This window comes from Macaca fascicularis, chromosome 16 (assembly GCF_037993035.2).
Source record: "Macaca fascicularis isolate 582-1 chromosome 16, T2T-MFA8v1.1".
Taxonomy (NCBI): domain Eukaryota; kingdom Metazoa; phylum Chordata; class Mammalia; order Primates; family Cercopithecidae; genus Macaca; species Macaca fascicularis.
In genome coordinates, this window is record NC_088390.1 from 53,401,222 (window position 1) to 53,422,637 (window position 21,416).

The 21,416-nt window shown below is 33.9% G+C and overlaps 1 pseudogene; it reads left to right on the forward strand.

Annotated features, from left to right (window-relative positions):
* The first annotated feature begins 222 nt into the window (after positions 1–222).
* LOC102130153 (small ribosomal subunit protein eS24 pseudogene) lies at positions 223–769 on the forward strand (annotated as a pseudogene).
* The last annotated feature ends 20,647 nt before the right edge of the window (positions 770–21,416 follow it).

Consider the following 21,416-nt stretch of genomic DNA (forward strand, 5'->3'; position numbering starts at 1 on the left):
CAAGTTTGGTTTTGCTTCTGGGTTATTGATTTTGAAGGTTCCACATAAAGCATAGAGGCCTTACCAAAGGATCAATCCTTTGACTTGGTGCACTCAAATTAATAGACTCCCTATATAATTGTGCTCTCGGAAACTTTTAATACTTCTCATTTTCTTAGAATTTAAGTATCTCTTTCACATTAAACTCAGCTAATGCCTCCTTTAAAAAAATCATGTAAATTGCTCTTTTCCTCCCTGACTGTCCGAAGATAGGCAGCCATCATGAACGACACCGTAACTATCCGCACTAGAAAGTTCATGACCAACCGACTACTTCAGAGGAAACAAATGGTCATTGACGTCCTTCACCCTGGGAAGGCAACAGTGCCTAAGACAGAAATTCGGGAAAAACTAGCCAAAATGTACAAGACCACACTGGATGTCATCTTTGTATTTGGATTCAGAACTCATTTTGGTGGTGCCAAGACAACTGGCTTTGGCATGATTTATGACTCCCTGGATTATGCAAAGAAAAATGAACCCAAACATAGACTTGCAAGACATGGCCTGTATGAGAAGAAAAAGACCTCAAGAAAGCAACGAAAGGAACGCAAAAACAGAATGAAGAAAGTCAGGGGGACTGCAAAGGCCAATGTTGGTGCTGGCAAAAAGTGAGCTGGAGATTGGATCACAGCCAAAAGAGTAAAGGTGCTGCAGTAAAGGCTACCTGTGTCCATTTTGGATTTTTCACAAGCAGATTAATAAACTAAAAACTTTCAAAAAAAAAAAATCATGTAAATTATCACTCAAGCAGCAGTTCTTTTTAGAATAAAAAGTGACACTAAAGGCAAATTGTATTTCCATACATTTAGAATAATTCTATATAAAAACTAGATTTCCATTTGGGTGATGACATTTATTCCATTTTTATATTTTAGCTGGTTTGTGTGTGTGCGTGTGTTTGTGTGTGTATAGGAGTGCATACGTGTGTTATTGTTAGGTAGTTTTATTTTCTCTAGGTTGTCTCAAATCCTGTGCTAAGATAGACAGACAGATAAATCTATAGGTAGATAATACTAATCTACTGTACAGTCATTTATTTTCATCTTGTTTTTTCTCAGAGGTCAAAGGTCATTTTATTGTTAAATTAACTTGCATTTTCTTGATTACTGGTAAGTATGAACATTTTTGTAAGTTGACTGGTCATTCACAGTTTGTTCTTTTACCATGTCTATTTTTATTGGTGCCAAATTTTCCTGTCATCCAATCTGTTTAAACCTATGGATTTTTAACATAAAATAAAGTGTCTTACTTTCAATTATCTTAAGAAAACTGCACAAACACAATACAGTTGAAACATAAACAATTATTTTTCCACTCAAATAAATTGTTAAAAGATAACCAGCAGACTTAGAAAGATTTGCTCATCTGTAAGCTGAGTTTTTATTGGCTTTCCTTTTTTCTTTTTTCTTTTCTTTTTTTTGATACAGGGTTTTACTTCCCAGACTGGAGTGCAATGCTGTGATCTCATCTCAGGGCAACCTTTGACTTTTGGACTCAAGTTATTTTCCTGCCCCAGCCTCCTGTGTAACTGGGACCACAGGCACGTACCCCCACGCCTGGCTAATTTTTGTATTTTTAGTAGAGCCAGGGTTTTGTCCTGTTTCCCAGGCTGGTCTCGAACTCCTAGCCTCAAGTAATCCTCCCTCTTTGGCTTCCCAAAGTGCTAGGATTACAGGTGTGAGCCACCATGCCTGGCGAGCCTTTTCAGTCTAATAGGAAGGAAAGAAAATCGCCATGAGTTTACCATGTGACTTAATTACTTCATTTAAAAATTATATATCCACACACACATCTCTTTTTAAAGATAAATATACACTTTTTTTTGCGAAATATCAGGATGACTGGTTTTTACTATTGATATGCGTTCTCAAGAGCTGATTATCTCCTTCGCTTTGCATTAAGCTGTAGAAAGTTATGGAGATGAGACAAAAAAAGCATTTTTTCTTAGTTGAGATTTATATATTGTGCTTCCTAATGGCTTTTTCATTCCAACAAATAATGACCCAATTCTCTTTGACAGAAATTCCTTAGAGTGTTTCTGCCATCATATGAATAAATAGCATTCATTCTTAATGTAGCATAGAATTACACTATGGCGTAAATGAACTTATTATTGATAATTTGTAACTGCTGCAAGTTTCTGTCAGAATACTGTCAGGACGCATTTGGCAAATCTTCCCAGATAACTGGCAAACAGAAAAGGCTAATTACATTTGGGATAATCGCAATGTGAATATACGCAAACCTAATAAGAGGGTAAAAGGTTCTAAAATGCTTTGTAAATCTTTAAGTGGTTTCTCCTGAATTCCATGCTACACATGACAGGAACCAATGTGGTGATGGTTTTCAGACTACAACGTGTATCTTCAAGAGTAGAAAATTCTGATAGAACAAAGGAACAGCAGTTAAAGTCAGCCACACACACACACAAAAATTGCTTTTGGTTGAATATACTGTGTTTTCAAATAGACAGGCAGCTTGGGAGGAACCTGATGCTTGTGTTTCTGAAGATCTTAAAGTTAACTGCCATGTGTGATTTTTGTCAGCGCCTAGGAAATGATAGCAGTCAAAAACATCAAAACATTTTTGTGGATATATGATTGCTTGTTGGTCTGCAACATTCTTTCATACCTTGATAAGAGGTAAAAGTGATATGTCAGAAAAGATATTTTGAGATACATCTATATCTATCTATCCATATATATATATATATATATATATATATAATGCTAGTGAATTTGAAGGTTAAGAAATTCTTAAATAAATTGTGAACCTTCAGTAAGATGCCATTTTAATATTGCCCTGGGAAGAAGAGTGTTTGAAATCAAGGCTAATGTAGGAATTTTAGGAAATGCAAACAGATTTTATTATGTTTAAGTTGTGATGATCTCCCTGCTATATTAGCATAAAAACAGAAACCTCTATATACTTCTAATTCTTGTGTTTATGAATTTCTTAGACCCAGAGGACAGATATTAAATGTTTCATTTATTTTTTAAAACTTTATGTATGCATGTATGTATATATTTGTTTACTTATTCATTCATTCTTTTATTTATCTATTTATTTTTGAGATAGGATCTTACTCTGTCCCCAAGGCTGGAGTGCAATGCCATGATCCTGGCTCAATGTAGTTTCAATCTCCCAGGCTCAAACAATCCTCCCATTCAGTGTCCCGGAGTATCTGGGACCACAGGCACACACCATCACATTGGGCTAATTTTTGTTGTTGTTGTTGTTTTTGGTAGAGATGAGTTATCGTTACGTTGCCCAGGCTGGTGTTGAATTCCTGGGCTCAAGCTACCCTACTCACTTGGCCTCCCAAAGTGTTGGTATCACAGGCATGAGCCACTGCCCCAGCCCCTTGTTTTATATATTCTGAAATAACTTATCATGCATCTGAAGTATGAAATACCATACCGATAGCTCATACATTCAAGTCGAGCGGTCTCTGGGCTAATTAACATTTTGTCTTACTAAAGGGGCAACTGTTTTTTCTTTGTGTGAAGGGCATCTTGTCAGACTCCCAACAATATTGTTTCTTAAAATAATAGAAACCTTTCCAGTTTATGTAACAGCTTTTGTCATTCTCCTATTACTCATGCTCTGAAAGAAAATATTTATTGGAATCCTTCAGCTTTAGTGGGGTGGGCAGAAAATCCTACTATATGGATGAGATTTGGAGTTTACAATTCTTTAAACTTATTTTGTAAATTCACATCACAGATTTATGACTATCAATAAACTGGCCGCATTTAATTCCACAGTGTTTATTAAACTTGGGAAGAAAAATAATAGATGCCCAATAAACCCCTGCTTACTGTAATATATAATATGTATTACTGTAAATAATGAAACAAAGACAATAATAATGTGCTCTAATAGTAACAATAATAATGACAAATCCCTATATAGTTTACTCCATATAATAGGACTTTTCTTAATTTTTTACGTATTAGTTCATTTGCTTTTCAAAATATTCATATAATTAGGTACTATTTTTAGAGTGAGGAACCTAAAGCACAAAGGTTTTAAATAATATCCATGGAAAAATGGAATAACTATGATGGCATCCCACGTCCGTTGGATTGAATGCTCATGTTCTAACCTCTGTGTTATTCTAACTGTAAGAAGCTCAGTGTTCAAAAGTTCACACTCTCATAGACAGAAAAATGACACATCTTGAGAATGATGTGTTCTTAAAAGCAGAGTGTCCTAAGACTGCAGAGAAAGAAAAGACGAAATTTTTGGAGGAGGAGAATGTGAAAGCCTTTGCAAAGGCTTTTGTTAGAAATATGTTGGATTTCAAAAGACAATGGTTACAATAAAAAAGGACAATATTGGCAATAGTGGGAGACTTGACTCTTTGTGAAATATTAAATAGTATTTAATTCTTGAGGATGATTCACTTATTCAGTGTGAGGATATGTTGGTACATTACCATTAAATAAGATCCACATTAAATTTAGATTTTCTACATATTTTCTTAATGTACTTTTTCAGCCATAATTGATCCAGGACACCACATTGAACATAAGTATCATGTCTCCCTAGGCTTCTTTTGGTTGTGACAATTTCTCAGCATTTCTTTGACTTTGATAACCTTGATACTTTTAGAAGAATACTTTGCAGTTATTTTGCAAAATGTTTCTCAGTTAACATTTATCTGAAGTTTCTGTCATGACTAGACTAGGAGTATATATTGCTGGGAGTAAGATCACAGAAATAAAATGCCATTTGAGTCACATCATATGAAGAATACATGTTATCAACATGACTTATCCCTGTCAATGTTAACGTTGATCACCTGGGTGACAATTTGTCAGATTTCTCCACTATAAAGTCACTCTTTTCCTCATACTGTACTCTTTGTAAGGAAGTCACTATCTGTTACCCACACTGAAGTTGGATAATTATGTTCCAGTTTCTCACTGGTGGAGTATCTACATAAACTTGAAATTCATTTTTTATGGGATACTTGTCTATTCTCCCTTGTATACTTACATGTTAAATATTTATTTATGTCAATGTTAATGATAGGATGCTTATTTTATATTTTGTGTTATAATCCAATACAACTGTATTGTTCACATTTTCTCAGATTTAGTTATTAGGAGCTCTTTTAGTTGACTTTTGTGCTAGCTACTTTGACGTCTTCCCATACTTAAAGGGTTTTTTGATTGGTGGTGGTGGTGTTTGTCTGTTTTTAGGACGTTCTTGCTTTTTGGCAGTACAAGATTTTCCAGGTTGATCTTGTCTATTTCCTGCCCCAGTCATTGAATAGGCCATTTATCCAATGAGCTCTGGTTTATTTTTTATGGAATAGATTTAGAAACCTAAATCTGAGTCCTAGTGTTCTCATTCCTACCAGGGTGTCATGATTTCTGTGTCCTCTCAGCTGATGCAGCAAGGAAATATATGTGTGTCTACTAACCAGTGTACAGAAAGATATCTATACATATTTCCATGTGTAACCATCTGTACCTATACGAAGCAGATATAAGTTTAAGTTAAAGTCTCCAATTCTAATATACTATTATATGGATCAATTTAGCTTCCTCTCCTTGCTCATTTGTAACATCCTACTCCAACAGTAAGAAGCCTGGCTCTCACAATTAGTAATCCACTTACAGAATTGTTTAACTCCATTATACATGTATAGTGGTCAGAACTGTTAACCCGTAATCCATGTGAAACAACTTTATCAACTAAAGTACAGCACTTATGTAAAGCTTCATGTCTCTTTAGTTTTGCAGACTTTCTCCATTTCAAAAGTTCCTTAGGTCAGAATTAGTTTTTCTCACTTCTTTCAGTGAGGTTATTCACTGATTTTGTATGCAATTTAATTGATTTGTCACATTCTTCACTCCATCTTAGGTTTCTCCATCCTCCAACATAGTTTTTAAAATGTTTGCGTATTAAAGTTCAATATCTGTGCCATAAAGTTTTATAAATTTGTGATATATACATAGTGTTTTATGTACACCATTTCAGTATTACAGTTTTACAACCCTAAAGAAAAATCACTGGTCCTTTAGCATTCCAACCTTTCCTTTCTCCCTGAACTGCTGACAATCACTATTTATTATTTGTGGTGGCTCAATCACGGTCCCTAAAATTTATGTCTTTGTGCTAACCCTGGAACCTGTGAATACTATCATATTTGTAAAATGGATCTTGCAGATATAATTAATTAAACAGTCTCAAGATTAGGAGACTACCCTGAATGACACAGGTGAGCACTAAATCCAATGACAAATGTTCTTATGAGAAACAAACAGATAGAAGACACTCAGAGAACAAAAGGAAGCAATATGATTATTGAGGCAGACATGGGAGTGATGTGGTCACCAGCCAAAGAATGTTTGGATCTACCAGATGTTGGAAGATGTAAATAATGGATTGACTTCCAGTGCCTCTGGAGGGAGTGTAGCCCTCCTGACACCTTGATTTCAGACTTGTAATGATGAAAGAATTTATTTCTGTTGTTTTAAGCTGCCAAATTTGTGGTAATTTGTTAGTGCAGCCACAGAAAACTAATATACTGTCACTATTGTTTTCCTTTTTCAGAATGACATGTAGTTGGACTCATACAGTATATAGCATTCACAGACTGGCTCATTTCACTTAGCAATATGCATTTAAAATTCTTCCACATATTTTCATGGCTTAATTTTTTGCATTTCTTATTGATAATAACTATTGTATGGGTGCTCCCCAGTTTGTTTATCTATTCACCTATTGAAGAGTGTCTCATCTTGGTTACTTCCTGTTTCTATCAATTATGAATAAATACCATTCATATGCATTTTTTTGTCTGGACATGCATATTTTAATAAGCTGGATAAAAATATAGTAGGGTGATTGTGGGATCACATGGCAAGACTGCATTTAATTTTATTAGAAACTGATGGTCTCTCTTCCAAAGTGGGAGTAGCATTTTGCATTTCCTCCAGGAATGCATGAAAATCCTTGTTCTGCATCATCATCAGCAACAAGAATTACAATTTTTTAAGTTAGCATTTCTTAATAAGTGTGTAGTGTTATCTTATTGTTGTTTTAATTTGAGATTCCCTAGTGACAGATAATTTTGACCCTCTTTTCATATGATTATTGTCATTGGCATATATTTATTGCTAAAATGTCTGTTCATATTATTTTGCCTATTATTTTTCTTCTTGTTCAATTTAATTGTTCTTTGCATATTTTGGACTGATACATTTATTAAATATTTGCCTTTAAAATATATTCCTCCATTATGTTTCTTGACTATTCATTTTATAATAGTATATTTTACAGATGAGAAGTTTTAATTTAAAAAATTGCAAATTATCTTTTATTTTTTATTTTTTGGTGAATGGTTTTAGTTTTACACATTAAGACTCATCATCAGTTCCAAAGTCACATCATTTCTTCCATGTTTTCTTCTAGAAGTTTTATAGTTGCGTGTTCTACCTTAGGTTTATGCTCCTTTTGAGTTAATTTAGGTAAAAGTGTAAGGTCTGTGTAGGGGTGTGTGTGTGTGTGTGCATGCATATCTTTCTATTCTACTTTGCATATGAAAGTTCAGTCATTTCAGAACCATTTGTTAAAATGACTATACATTCTCTATTGACTTGCCTTTGTTCCTTTGTAACTTGACAAATTTGTGTGTCTATTTCTGGGTTCTCTATTTTGCTCCATTAATCTATGTATCTATTCTTTACCAGTACCACACTGTCTGAATCTCTATAGATTTTACTACAGAGTTATAGAAATTAGGTAGTATAAACATTCTAACTTTGTTCTTCTTCGTCAGCATTGTATTCTCTGTTCAAAGTCTTCTTTTCTATATATACCTTAGAATCAGTTTGCTAATATCTATGAAATAGATTGTTGTGATTTTAATTGGGATTATGTTATCTGTATGCTGAGTTGAAAAGAGGTGAAATCTTAAGACATACTTAATCTTGTATGTTTTTATACATAAAAGACAATCTCAGATAAACAAAACATATTTCATGTGAGATGTCATGTCTAATAAATTACAGAACTTGTATTTGAACTCTTATCAATCTAGCTTCCAAACAAGAGGTTTTAAGAAAATGTCATTATCTTTTTTTAATTAGAGCAGTCATCACATTATTTATTTTTCTTTTTAGATGGCCTACATACATTTCAAGTATATGGCTACCCATCTCATTTTTGTTTCTCCAACACTTAGTCAAATATTTAACATATATTAGAAATACAACTGTCCACTACAGTTTCTACTGTTATCATCCCCACCTTGGAAAACACATCTCCTGAAAAACGGGTTTCAGAGAGGTGCTCATCTTCCTCTATTGTCCATTCTCAGTATAGCTGCAGGCAGTTTTATTATGAAAAAATAATTTATGAAAACAAAAATCATTCAAACATTTCCTTCTGTGCTTAAACTCTTCCCAGAAGTGTTCGACTTAAATTAAAATAAAATTCAAGTATGTTCCATGGTTCATAATGTCCTGTACAATTTGACTTTTTGCTACCTCTCTGACCTCAGATTAAATTATTACTCTTCTACTTTGTTAGGCTTCAGCCATATCATCTCTCTTTCTAGTCTTGAAATTGTCAAGTTCATCCTTTGACAGACTTTTACACTAATTATTCCTTTTGCTTGGAATGTTTACTCTAAATATGCACAAACTTGATTCGGTGTCACACAGATCTTAGTCATAACATCAGTTTCCCAGAGAGGATGCTCTGACCGCCTTACCTAAAGCAAGGAATCAAACTCTTGCTACTCCGTCTCCCCTAACCACTAGCATTCTACTCTCTATTTAGTTTTAAAGTTATTTTGACCTCATAGCATCTGTAATTATACAAAATTTACTCATGTCCTTTTTTCCATGTGTAATATCCATAATCCACTTTAAGTTTCACAAGGCAAAGATATTTTCTGACTTGTTCACCACTCAATAAATGTTTGTTTGAGTGAACAAATAGGAAAATGAAGAAGAAACAAAAATCCATTGCTGAATGAAGGTATTCTTTGATATTCATTCTTATTCAAAGTTTTGATATTCAAATATTTGATATTCAATGTTATTTTGAGTAACACTAAGTTGTACACATTATATATTTAGTGCACATTATGGTGATGTATTAAGGATATTGTATGTCAGGCTCTGTGCAGTGACCCTTAGTAGAAGCAATATGAGCCTTTATTTTCTACCTTTGTTTTTTCTTTTACAGGCTTTATCTGGCTATGTCTGACCTCAAATGTTGGTGCTGCAGAAGCTGGCCCATGACTCTTCTCCTCTATACACTACCTTTAGGTGACTACATCCGAAGTTTCAACTATCCCCCTATAACTGAGCAATCCCTCTATGTTTTTATTTAAAACATTTTTCTCAAGTTTCAAACTGAAGTTTTCCTCTGCCTTCCAAACAGATTGTCCTGGATATTTTACAGGTATTTATAATTCAGCATGTCAGCCATATATCTGGCCCAACTTATTTTCTATGTTATTTTGTTTGAGTGAACAGTCAATATGTGTTTTGAAATGCAAACATATGTACATAGTTTTTTTATTATTTGCACATTTCACCTTTTTATTAATAGATCAAAACCTTCTCAAAATTTGAAGAGATGACTCATCAATCTCTCTCAAGGCTCAACAATCTGTTTGCAAATTTTAATGACACTTGTGTTCAAAGAGTTTTGGAGTATTTTGTCATAACATGCTAACCACTTTTAAATACATTGTAATGAAGTACAAGGCATTTCCTCTGAAAATTGTTTTGAAATATGTATAAAAGTTTTAGAAACTTCCCAAAAGATTACAGTCAAGTCAGTTGTAGAAAAAAATTCCTTATATTCTTTTGGGAAGTTATGTGTTAAAATGTATAAAATGTGATTCACCTTCTCTGACTCTTTTTATTATATTTAAAGATAACCTATCAGGATTTAGAAAATGTGGTTATGATAAAATTGTGTAGCAACTTAGATTATATGGATTTTTGATTTCCCTTTAATTTTTGTATGCTTAAAAAGGAACAATTTCTAGTATCATTCACCACATAAGAAAGAAACCTAAACTTGTTTGGAATGAATCAAAAGAAAGAGCAGGTGGGACTATTCAACAGGTTTTTGAGCATTCTTTTATGCCTGAATTATTTCCACTGTTATCTGTAAAGCGCTTCTCAAGTGGCACACCCTGGGAATACACAAATATGTTCTAAAGGGAGCTTTCTCTTTAATTATTTGAAATCTAGGGAAGGTGCAAGTATTTAATCCACCTCTCCAAAAATGTACATCATTTGTTACTGTGAAGATCTTTAAACTCTACGTAGGGTCTAAATTTCCTTGGGGGAAAATAAGCAAGTTTATCACAGGTAATAACAATTGAACTGAGAGTGAAAGAATGGATTAGCGTAGTTAGTGTGAAATCAAGATAAATCATTTAAAGCAAATGGTGGTTGAGCAACTGAAAAGGAAATGGAGGCCCTGGCTTGTCTTGGTATAAACATGGAATTATGAGTATTTCAGTGCTGTTGAATTTCAAGGAATAAAAAGAAATGGAAAAAAAAAAAAAAGAGGCGAAAACACCAAATCATAGATCCCTAGGGCCACATGAAACATTTTGGATGTTCCTTTCAGGAAATAAGAAGTATTTGAAAACATTTGAGTAAAAACTGACATAATTGGATTAAATACTAGAAATACCAAGTTGATAACAATGTGGAAGTTTGCTTCAAGTGAAGAATGTTATAAGAGTAAAAAAGGAGAGATGAAAATATTAAGATGATTACCAAAATATTCAAAGTTAACATCTGAAAAGTTTAACTGAAGAGGGTATGAAAATACATGAAGATCATCAAAATGAAAATAAATGGATTATTTATGCACAGCTTGCTATGATAAAGAAGTTGACTATCAGCGCTTGTGTTAGGCAGATACTCAAAGACAGCCAAGTGCGAAAGCTTTATAGTGGAAAAGAAAAAGAAGGCTTCAGGTATGCTCCGATTAGAAGTTATCAGCATGGGGAAGCTGAAGTCAGGCTAACGAAAAGTGGGACATTCTGTGTGATTGGTTTGAAGAGTGTATTTGGCTGTCTCTGGTTAGTCTTAATTGCAGACAGGGAAGCTGACAAGTCCTTACTGTCCTTGACTGCTGCAGATGTACTTTGGCTTTCTGGATTGGGCAGTGCAGAGATTGTAGGTCGGGTTTTATTGTCACATGTGTTTCATCTATTCCCTTTACTGTATTCAGTCCTTCAAGTAGGTATATATAAATTTAGAATATACAATCATATGAGCACTGATTGTATATGAATTTGTGGAAGGACATCCAGGAGAACAGAGCAGGGGAGCAGATTTAAGGAGTAAGGACAGATATTTACTGAATAATGCTCTTTTCAAGCCCTTGACTAAGTTGCATTATCTGCCCATCTCTTTTAATCCTTAACTAAAGTCTGCAAGCACTATATATATGTGCAAAACAGACTATTCACAGCACAAGGAAACTTATTAAAGTGATGTAGAGAAAACAAATTTATGATCAGAAATGTGCAGCTAAAATTTTAAATATATACATATATATATATAATTTGGAAAATAAAGTTTAATTATAGTGTTCAGGCACTGCCTTCTAAATTTTTATACCTTATAATTAGTGATGGGATAACTTCCTTTTTTATTTTGGAGGTAGATTTGAGAAGATGAAAGAAAGATAATAAAAATAAATTACTTTATTTCTATGTATTTAATTCTAATGTTTATTTTTTTCTTTTATCTTGGTTTGGATGTTCAATATAGAGCTCAGCGGAATTTAGAGAATGTCCCATTCTTTGTAAAGTAATTCTTCATTTCCTAAGTACAAAATAGAACTAGACTAGACAAGAAAGAAAAATGAGCTGGCTGCCCTTTCCAAAACAGGTCGACCTGTCTTCATTACATGAATAATTGTTTATAATGTCAAGGGGACTTACACCTTATGATGATTAAAGGAAAAATTTCTTGAATATCCTTACTTAATGGTCTTTAATATAAATTAATACTGCCAAAATTTGAAGCAAGTTTCTTTTAAAATACTTTCTCTCCTTTGATAATCAATTTATGAGTGTATAACCGAATGCTTTCCAACAGTTTAGTCAACAATTCAACATGTTTGTGGAAAATCTAAAACATATACAGCATCAAGGTTGAGATCCAAATCTCCATAAGACGGGGTTTTTGTCCTTGAGGAGTTTAGAGCATGAATGGTGGGTGGGGTCTTGAGGTAGAATATATGTACAGAAAACATTAATAAGAATGAAAGATTTTAAAAATACCAATTAATCATTGAAGAAAATTATTCCTGGATTTCATTGGCCGTAGAGATAACATTGATCTTTGTGTTCAGCAAAGTCATCAGAAAGAAAATAAAAATCTTCTTTTCTAATTTTAAAGAAATTGAGACAGAAAGGACTAAATTTTCTTTTCTAATATTTAAGGGTATTATTTTTTTATGTCCAAAAAAAGAGTTTGGGAGAAGAGGATATATGTTCAATATTTATTGAAGTAATACACTTACTGAATAATACTTCCTGCTAATCATTGGACCTGATACATTATATATCCTTCTCATTTAACCTTACCGCAAGTCTGAAGAGTAGATAATATTAACCATATTGTTCAATGGATAGAAATGATTCTTGAGGATACAAGTCTCTAAAAGACTGCAGATTTCTTTAAAAGAGAGAGTTCACATGAGGGCCCTGAAGTCATCTTTTATTGCAACAATATATATTTAGAATATGTTTGGTCGTAGAAGGAGAAAGGTAAGTTCTATCAGAGGCCCAGTTTTACAACACAGTATGACAGAAGAGAGGAAGCTGAAAGACGCACCACCTGGAAAACTAATTAGTTTCATTTATTATCTTTTCATTTATTATTTTTCTTTTAATCCTGAAGTGAAAGTAAAATTGAAAGCAAAACAAGCTACCATTTTTGTAGTTGTTGATAATAATCAATTAAATATAGAAAATTTAACCCTAAACTATTCTTCAGACAAAAAATAGACACAAGAGTACTTTCTAAGTGTCAACCATTAATCTACACACCAGAAATATCATAATGGACAAGGAATGTCTCTGAGGAACTTGTTGGAAGATTGATCAATAAAGAGGTTAACAAAAAATATAATTTGAACATATAAAGTAAGATACATCAATAAGTGAGGAGGGAAATGTCCCTACAATGTTATCCCAACATAATTTTTATTAATTCAGGTTTATTGAGGTGTAAGTTACATCAGTAAAACTCATTTTCTTTTTAAATTGGGAAATAGCACTTGAATACATTTATGAGCTGTGAGGTGATTTTTGATATATGTATATGTTGCAGAATGATGAAGTCAAGCTAATTAACATACTCATCACATCACGTCATATTTTTTGGTTAGAATATTACCTCTTTTCAATGGGAACATTTGAAATTTACATTCTAAGAAATTACAAAATATACAATATAAAATTATTAACTATACTCATCATGCTGTGCAATAGATCTCAAAAACGTATTTATCCTTATCTAACTGAAACTTTGCACCCTTTGACCAACATCTCCCCATTCCTCCCCACCATGACCCTTCCTCTTACCAGCCTCTAATAACCATCATGCTACTCTCTCCCTCTATGTTTTTGTGTGTTTTGGGGTTTTTTTTTGAGGCGGAGTCTCACTCTGTTGCCAGGCTGGAGGCTGGAGTGCAGTGGTAGGATCTCAGCTCACTGCAATCTCCACCTACTGGGTTCAAGCGATTCTCATGCCTCACCCTCCCAAGTAGCTGGGACTATGGGCACCCACTACCACGCCTGGCTAATTTTTGTATTTTTTGTAGAGACTGGGTTTCACCATGTTGGCCAGGATGATCTCGATCTCCAGACCTCGTGATCTGCCTGCCTCGGCCTCCCAAAGTGCTGGGATTACAGACGTGAGCCATCGCTTGCAGCCTGGATCATATGTTAATTCTATTTTCAGCTTTTTGAGGAATCGTTGTAGGGTTTTGTCTACAGGCCTCATTAATTTACGCTCATCAACAGTGTACAAGGATTCTCTTTTCTCCACAACCTATCCAACTATTTATCATTAAAATTTTTTGACAATAGTCATTCTAAGAGGTATTAATTTACTCTTATCAACAGTGTACAAGGATTCTCTTTCTCCACATCCTATCCAACTATTTGTCATTAAAAGATTTTTATAATAGTCATTCTAAGAGGTATGAGGTGATATTTCATTGTAGTTTAGTTTGTATATCCCTGATGATAAGTGACGCTGAACATTTTTTCAGATACTTGGCCATTTGTTTTCTTCTAAGAAATATCTATTTAGAAAGTCTTAACCAGAGCAGTCAGGCAAGAGAAAGAAACAAACGACATTCGAATAGGAAAAGAAAAAGTCAAACTATGTCTTTTCATTGATGGTATAATTCTATACTTATAAAACCCTAAAGACTGCCAAAAGACTACTAGAAATGGCAGATAATCTTAGTAAGGTTTCAGGATACAAAATTGATGGACAAAAATCAGTGGCAATTCTATATATCAATAAATTTCCAGGCTGAGAGTCAGATCAAGAACACAATCCTATTTATAATTGCCACAGAAAAATGAAATACCTAGGGATACAGCTAACCAAGGAGGTGAAGGAGCTCTACAAGGAGAACTACAAAACACTGCTGAAATAAATCAGAGAAGACAAAAATAAATGGCAAAACAGTCCGGGCTAATGGATTAAAAGAATCAATACCTTAAATTGTATTTCCCATTATCCCCATGTGTCATGGGAGGGGCCTGGTGGGAAGTAATTGAATGGGGGTATTACCCCCATTCTGTTCTCATAATAGTGAGTTATTACAAGATCTGGTGGTTTTATAAGTGGCTTTTTCCTCTTTGCTGGGCACTCTCTCTTAGTTCAGCCACCATGGAAAGCAGTTTGGAGATTTCCATAAAAACTTAAAACAGAACTACCATTTGACCCAGAAATCCCATTACTGGGTATATACCCAATGGAAAATAGATCATTATACCAAAAAGACACATGTACTCATATGTTCATCATCCAGCTATTCACAATATTAAAGACATGAAATCAACCTAGGTGCCCATTAACGGTGGATTAAATAAAGAAAATGTGGTACATATACACCGTGGAATACTACATAGCCATAAAAAATAATAAAATAATGTACCTCAAACACTAGTTCTAATTATATGTTTATACCCATTAACTAACTTCTTTTTATCTTCCCCCATCACCACTTTCCCCAGCCCCTGGTAAGTATTATTCTGTTCTTTATGAGATTCTATCACCATGAGATCAACTTTTTTAGTTTCCACATCTGAGTGAGAAAATTCAGTGTTTGTCTTTCTGTGACTGGCTCATTTCACTTATCATAATGAAGTCTAGTTTCATCCATGTTGCTACAAATGACAGAATTTCATTCTTTTTTATGGCTAAATATTATTCTACTATATACATATATCCCACATTTTCTGTATACATTCACTTGTTGACCACTTAGGTTGATTTCATATTTTGGCAATTGTGAATAGTGCTACAATAAAGATGGGGGTGCAGGTATCACTTTGGTATAATAATTTTTCAGTTTTGGATAAACAGTAAGGAAATTTCTGAAATGTATGCAGTTTTATTTTTATTTATCTGAGAAACTTGCATATTGTTTTCCATAATGGCACTAAAATTTACATTCCCACATTCCCATCAACAGCATACATAAGTTTTTTTGTTTTTTGTTTTGTTTTGTTCTGTTTTTTTTTTTTGTTTGTTTTTTTTTTTTTTTAGTTGTGTTCTCATCAGCATGTTTTATTTTTTGTCTTTTTGATAATAGCTATTCTAACTGGGGTAAGATAATAACTAATTGTAATTTTAATCTTCGTTTACCTAATGATTAGTGATGTTGAGTATTTTCTGATATACTCGCCCCTTGTATGCGTCACTTGAGAAGTGTTTCTTCAGAACTGCTGCCCACTTTTTAATGAAAAATATTATTATTATTACTATTATAATTTTGCTATAGAGTTGTTTGAGGTTCCTGTATTTTCTTCACATTAGTTTCTTGTCATATGAATGTTTTCCAAATATTTTCTTTCATTCTACAGGTTGTCTCTTCACTCTGTTTACTGCTTCCTTTCCTGTGCAGAAGTTTTTCAGCTTGATGTAATCTTATTTGTCTATTTTGGCTTTTGTTGCCTATGCTTTTGAAGTCTTATTCATGAAATTATTGTGTAGGTTATTTCCCTGAAGCATTGCACCTATGTTTTCTTGCAGTAGTTTCACAGCCTCAGGTCTTTCAATAAAGTTTTTAATCCATTTTGATTTTATTTTTGTAAATGGTGAGAGATAGGGATTTAACTAGGCTTCTCTGCAAGTTGATATCCAATTTTCCCAGTACTGTTTTTTGAAGAGAGTATCCTTTCCCCAGTGTATATTCTTGATTCTTTTGTCGAAAATCATTTTGGCTATAAGTACATGCATTTATTTCTTGATTCTCTATTTTGTTCCACTTGTCTATGTGTCTGTTTTTATATCAATACCATGCTCTTTCAAATACTACAGCTTTGTAGTATATTTTGAAGTTGGGGAATGTGATGCCTCCAGCTTTGTTCTTTTTGCTCAATATTACTTTGGCTATTTGGGGTCTTTTGTGATTCCATATGAATTTTATGATTTTTTTATTTCTGTGAATAATGTCATTGGTATTTTGATAGGAACTGTATTCAATCTGTAGGTTATTTTGAATAGTATAGCTATTCTAACAATACTAATTCTGATCCATGAATATAGATATCTCTCCATTTTGTGTGTATTATCTTGCATTGCTTTTATTAGTGTTTTATTGTATTTGTTAAGGAGGTTTTTTATCTCCTTGGTTAAATTTATTCCTAAGTATTTTTGTAGCTATTTTAAATGAGATTGCATTCTTGATCTCTTTTTTAGCTAGGTGGTTATTGGTGTATAGAAACACTACTGATGTTTGTTTGTAGGTTGATTTTGTATTCTGCAACTTTACTAAATACATTTATCAGCTCTAAGAGTTTTTTGGCTTAATTTTTAGATTTGTCTATATATGAGATCATGTCATTTGCAAAAAGGAACAATTTGAATTCCTCTTTTTCAATTTTGATGTCTTGCATTTTTTTATATTGTCTGATTGCTGTGGCTAGGACTTCAAATATACTGTTGAATAAGAGTGGTAAAAGTGGTCATCTTCTTCTTGTTCCAGTTCTTTTGGGAAAGACTTTCAGAATTTCCTCATTCAGTATGATATTACCTGTAGGTTTGTCACATATGGGCTTTATTATGTTGATGAATGTCCCTTCTATGTCTAATTTGTTGAGAGGCTTTATCATGAAGAGATGTTGGATTTTATCAAATTCTTTTTTTTCTGGTTCTATTGAGATGATCATATGGTGTTTGTCCTTCATCTTGTTGATGTGATGTATCACATTTGTTGATTTGCCTACGTTGAACTATTCTTGTGTTCCTGGAATAAACCCCACTTGGTCATGGCACATTTTCTTTTTGATGTGTTGTTGAGAAATTGGTTTGCTAATATCTTGTTGAGAATTTCTGCACCTAAGTTTATCAGAGATATTGGCCTGTGGTATTCTTTTGGTTGTTATTGTATCCTTAACTGGTTTTTGTATCAGGTAAACTGGGTTGTCTCTTTCTGGCTATTTTTTTTGCGTGTATATATATATATACATATATGCATACACATATAGTGAAGATTAACCTTTTTCAGATGTATACATTACAAATACTTTTTTCCCCACATCCCTAGGTTCTCTTCACTCTGTAATTGTTTCCTTTTTTTCCCTTTTCTTTCTTTCCTTTTTTTTTTTTTTTTTTTTTTTGTGAGACAGCCTCTCATGCTGACACACAGGTTGGAGTGCAGTGCCAAGATCTCAACTCACTGCCACCTCTGCCTCCTAGGCTTAAGCCATCTGATATGGTTAGGCTTTGTGTCCCCACCCAAATCTCACCTTGAATTGTAATCTTCATAGTCTGCATAATCCCCACATGTCAATGGAGAGACCCAGTGGAGGTAACCAAATCTTTGGGGTGATTTCCTCCATGCTGTTCTTGTGATAGTGAGTGAGTTCTCACAAAATCTGATGGTTTTTTCAGGTGCCCTTCCCCCTTCACTGGGCACTTCTCCTTCCTGCCACCTTGTGAGGAAAGTGATTTGCTTTCCCTTCATCTTCCACCATGATTGTAAGACTCCTGAGGACTCCCCAGCCATGCTGAACTGTGAGTCAGTTAAAACTCTGTCCTTTATAAATTACCCAGTCTCAGTCAGTTCTTTAAAGCAGTATAAAAACAGACTAACACAACATCCTCCCACTTCGGCCTCCTGGGTAGCTGGGACCACAGTTTCAGACCACCACATCTGGCTGTTAATTGTTTCTGCTCTGTAGAAACTTTTTAGTTAGATGAAATTCTACTTTACTTTGTGTGTGTGTGTGTGTGTGTGTGTGTGTGTGTGTGTCCTTTGTTGACGGTGCTTTTAGGGTCAAATGCAAAAAAATTATTGTCTAGACAAATATTGTGAAGCTTTCTTGCTATGTTTACTTCTAGCAGTTTAACAGTTTCAGAACTTATGTTTAAGTTTTTAAAATTTATTTTAGTTCTTTTAAGTATATGGTGGGAGATAAGGGTCCAATTTCATTTTTCATACTCAATAGTGAAAAATTGAACTTTTCCTGTAAGATCATGGATAACACAAGGGTGCCTACTCTCACAATTTCTTTTTTTCTTTTTCTTTTTTTTTTTTTTTTTGAGACTGAGTCTCGCTCTGTCGCCCAGGCTGGAGTGCAGTGGCCGGATCTCAGCTCACTGCAAGCTCCGCCTCCCGGGTTTACGCCATTCTCCTGCCTCAGCCTCCCGAGTAGCTGGGACTACAGGCGCCCGCCACCACGCCCAGCTAGTTTTTTGTATTTTTTTTTAGTAGAGACGGGGTTTCACCGTGTTAGCCAGGATGGTCTTGATCTCCTGACCTCGTGATCCGCCTGTCTCGGCCTCCCAAAGTGCTGGGATTACAGGCGTGAGCCACCGCGCCTGGCTACTCTCACAGTTTCTATTTAACAGGATGCACAACATCCTAGCCAGAGGAACTAAGCGAGAAAAAGAAATAAAAGACCTCCAAATAAGAAAGAAGTAAAAATGTCTTTCTTGCTGATTACATGATTTTATACATTGAAACCCCAAATATTCCACCAAAAAACTGTTAGAACTAGTAAGCAAATTTAGTATAGTTGCAGGGTAGAAAATCAACATACAAAAATTAATGGCATTTGTATACACTAACAGTGAACTCTCTGAAAAAAATGTTTTAAAATCCCATTCTCAATAGCTACAAAAATTAAAATATTTAGAATAAATTTAACCAAAGAGTTGAAACATCTGTACACTGGTAAAACAAACTGAAGAAGATGCAAATAAGTGGAAAGATATGTCATATTCATAAATTAGAAGAATTAATATTGTTAAATGTTCATACTTACCCAACAGATCTACAGATTCAAAGCAATCTATATCAAAATTCCAATGTAAATTTTCAAAAAATTAAAACAAATTCTAAACATTTTATGGAAACATAAAAGACCTTGACTAATCAAAGCACTTTTGAGTCAAACAAACAAAAACACAAACAGAGCCAAAGCTGGAAGCATCACACTGCCTAACTTTAAAATATATTACAATTATGAAAAACAGTATGAAGTCCCCTGAACAATATTAAAATAGAACTATAATATTATCTAGCAATCCCTCTAATGGGTGTAAATCCAAAGGAAATAATATCAGTATGTTAAATAAATGCCTGTATTTTCATATTTATTGCAGCATTGTTGGCAATGACCAATATATGAATCAAACTAAATGTTCATCAATGGATGAATGGATAAAGAAAATGTGAAATATATACATAATTAAATTCTATTAAACCCTTTTTAAAAAAGAAAATTCTGTCATTTATGACAACAGGGATAGAACATAATGGAAAACATTATGTTCAGTGAAATAAACAAAGTACCAAATACACATATCACTCACTTATCTCACTTACGTGTGGAATCTAAAAAATATAATCTCATAGAAGTGGGAAATAGAATGGTGGCTACCGGGGTTGGGTTGTTTGGGAGGAGCATTGGGGAATTTTCAGTCAAAGGATGTAAGATTTCAATTAGATAGGAAGAAGTGCAAGAGGTCTACTGTACAACATAGTGACTATTGTTAAAAATACGTTGTATTCTTGAAAAGTGCTGAGAGTGCATATTAAGTGTTCTTACCATAAAAATGACAACTATATGAAGTAATATATATGCTAATATAGCTAGATGTAGTCATTCCACAATGTATCCGTACTTCAAGACATTATGTTGTATATGGTATTTATAAGTTTATCTATCAAAAGGTAAATAAAATATATCAGAAAGCTATAATAATCAAAACAGCACAATATTACCATTAAAACAGACACATCAACCATTGGAACAAAATAGAAACCCAAGAAATAAATCCATGCATTAATGGTCTATTGATTTTCTTCCAAGGCGCTAGGAAATAATTTTAAAAGGAAAGTCTCTTCACAAAATAGTTTTTGGGAAAACTGAATATCCACTTGCAGAAGAATGAATACTCATCCATTTTTAGATTTTCATATGGTTTAGATCTGTGCCCCCCCACCAAAATATCATGTGGAATTGTAATCCTCAGCGTTGGGAGTTGGAGCCTAGTTGGAGGTGATTGGCCCATGGGGGTGAATTTCTCATGAATGGTTTGGCAACATCCTCTTGGTGCTGTTCTTGTGATAGTGAGTGAGTTCTCACAAGATCTGGTTGCTCTCTGTCTTGTTCCTGCTCCCATCATGTAAGATGCTTGCTCCTTCTTTGCCTTCTGCCATTACTGGAAGCTTCCCGATGACACTGCAAAAGCTGAAGCCATTATAAGGGCTGTACTGTAACTTCAGTACAGTCTGCAGAACTATGGAACCAATTAAACTTATTTTCTTTATAAATTACCCAGTCTCAGGTAGTTCTTTATAGCAGTATCACAGATGTACACTTCCATTAGGCTTGAGAAATGTAATAGGATGTATAACAAACAACATAATCAAGATATGAAATATTTCAAGCACTTTGCAAAATTATCTTATTCCTTTTTGTAGTCAGTCTCGCAAATTCTCCTCTCAGTCCTTGGCAAGTGATGATCTGATCTTTGTCCTTAATTCTTTGCATTTTCTAGAATATCATATAAATGAAAATATTCAGCATGTACATTTTTTAGTCTGGCTTCATTCCTTAGCATAATGTTTTTAAACTTCATTCCTGTTGTGGCATATATCAG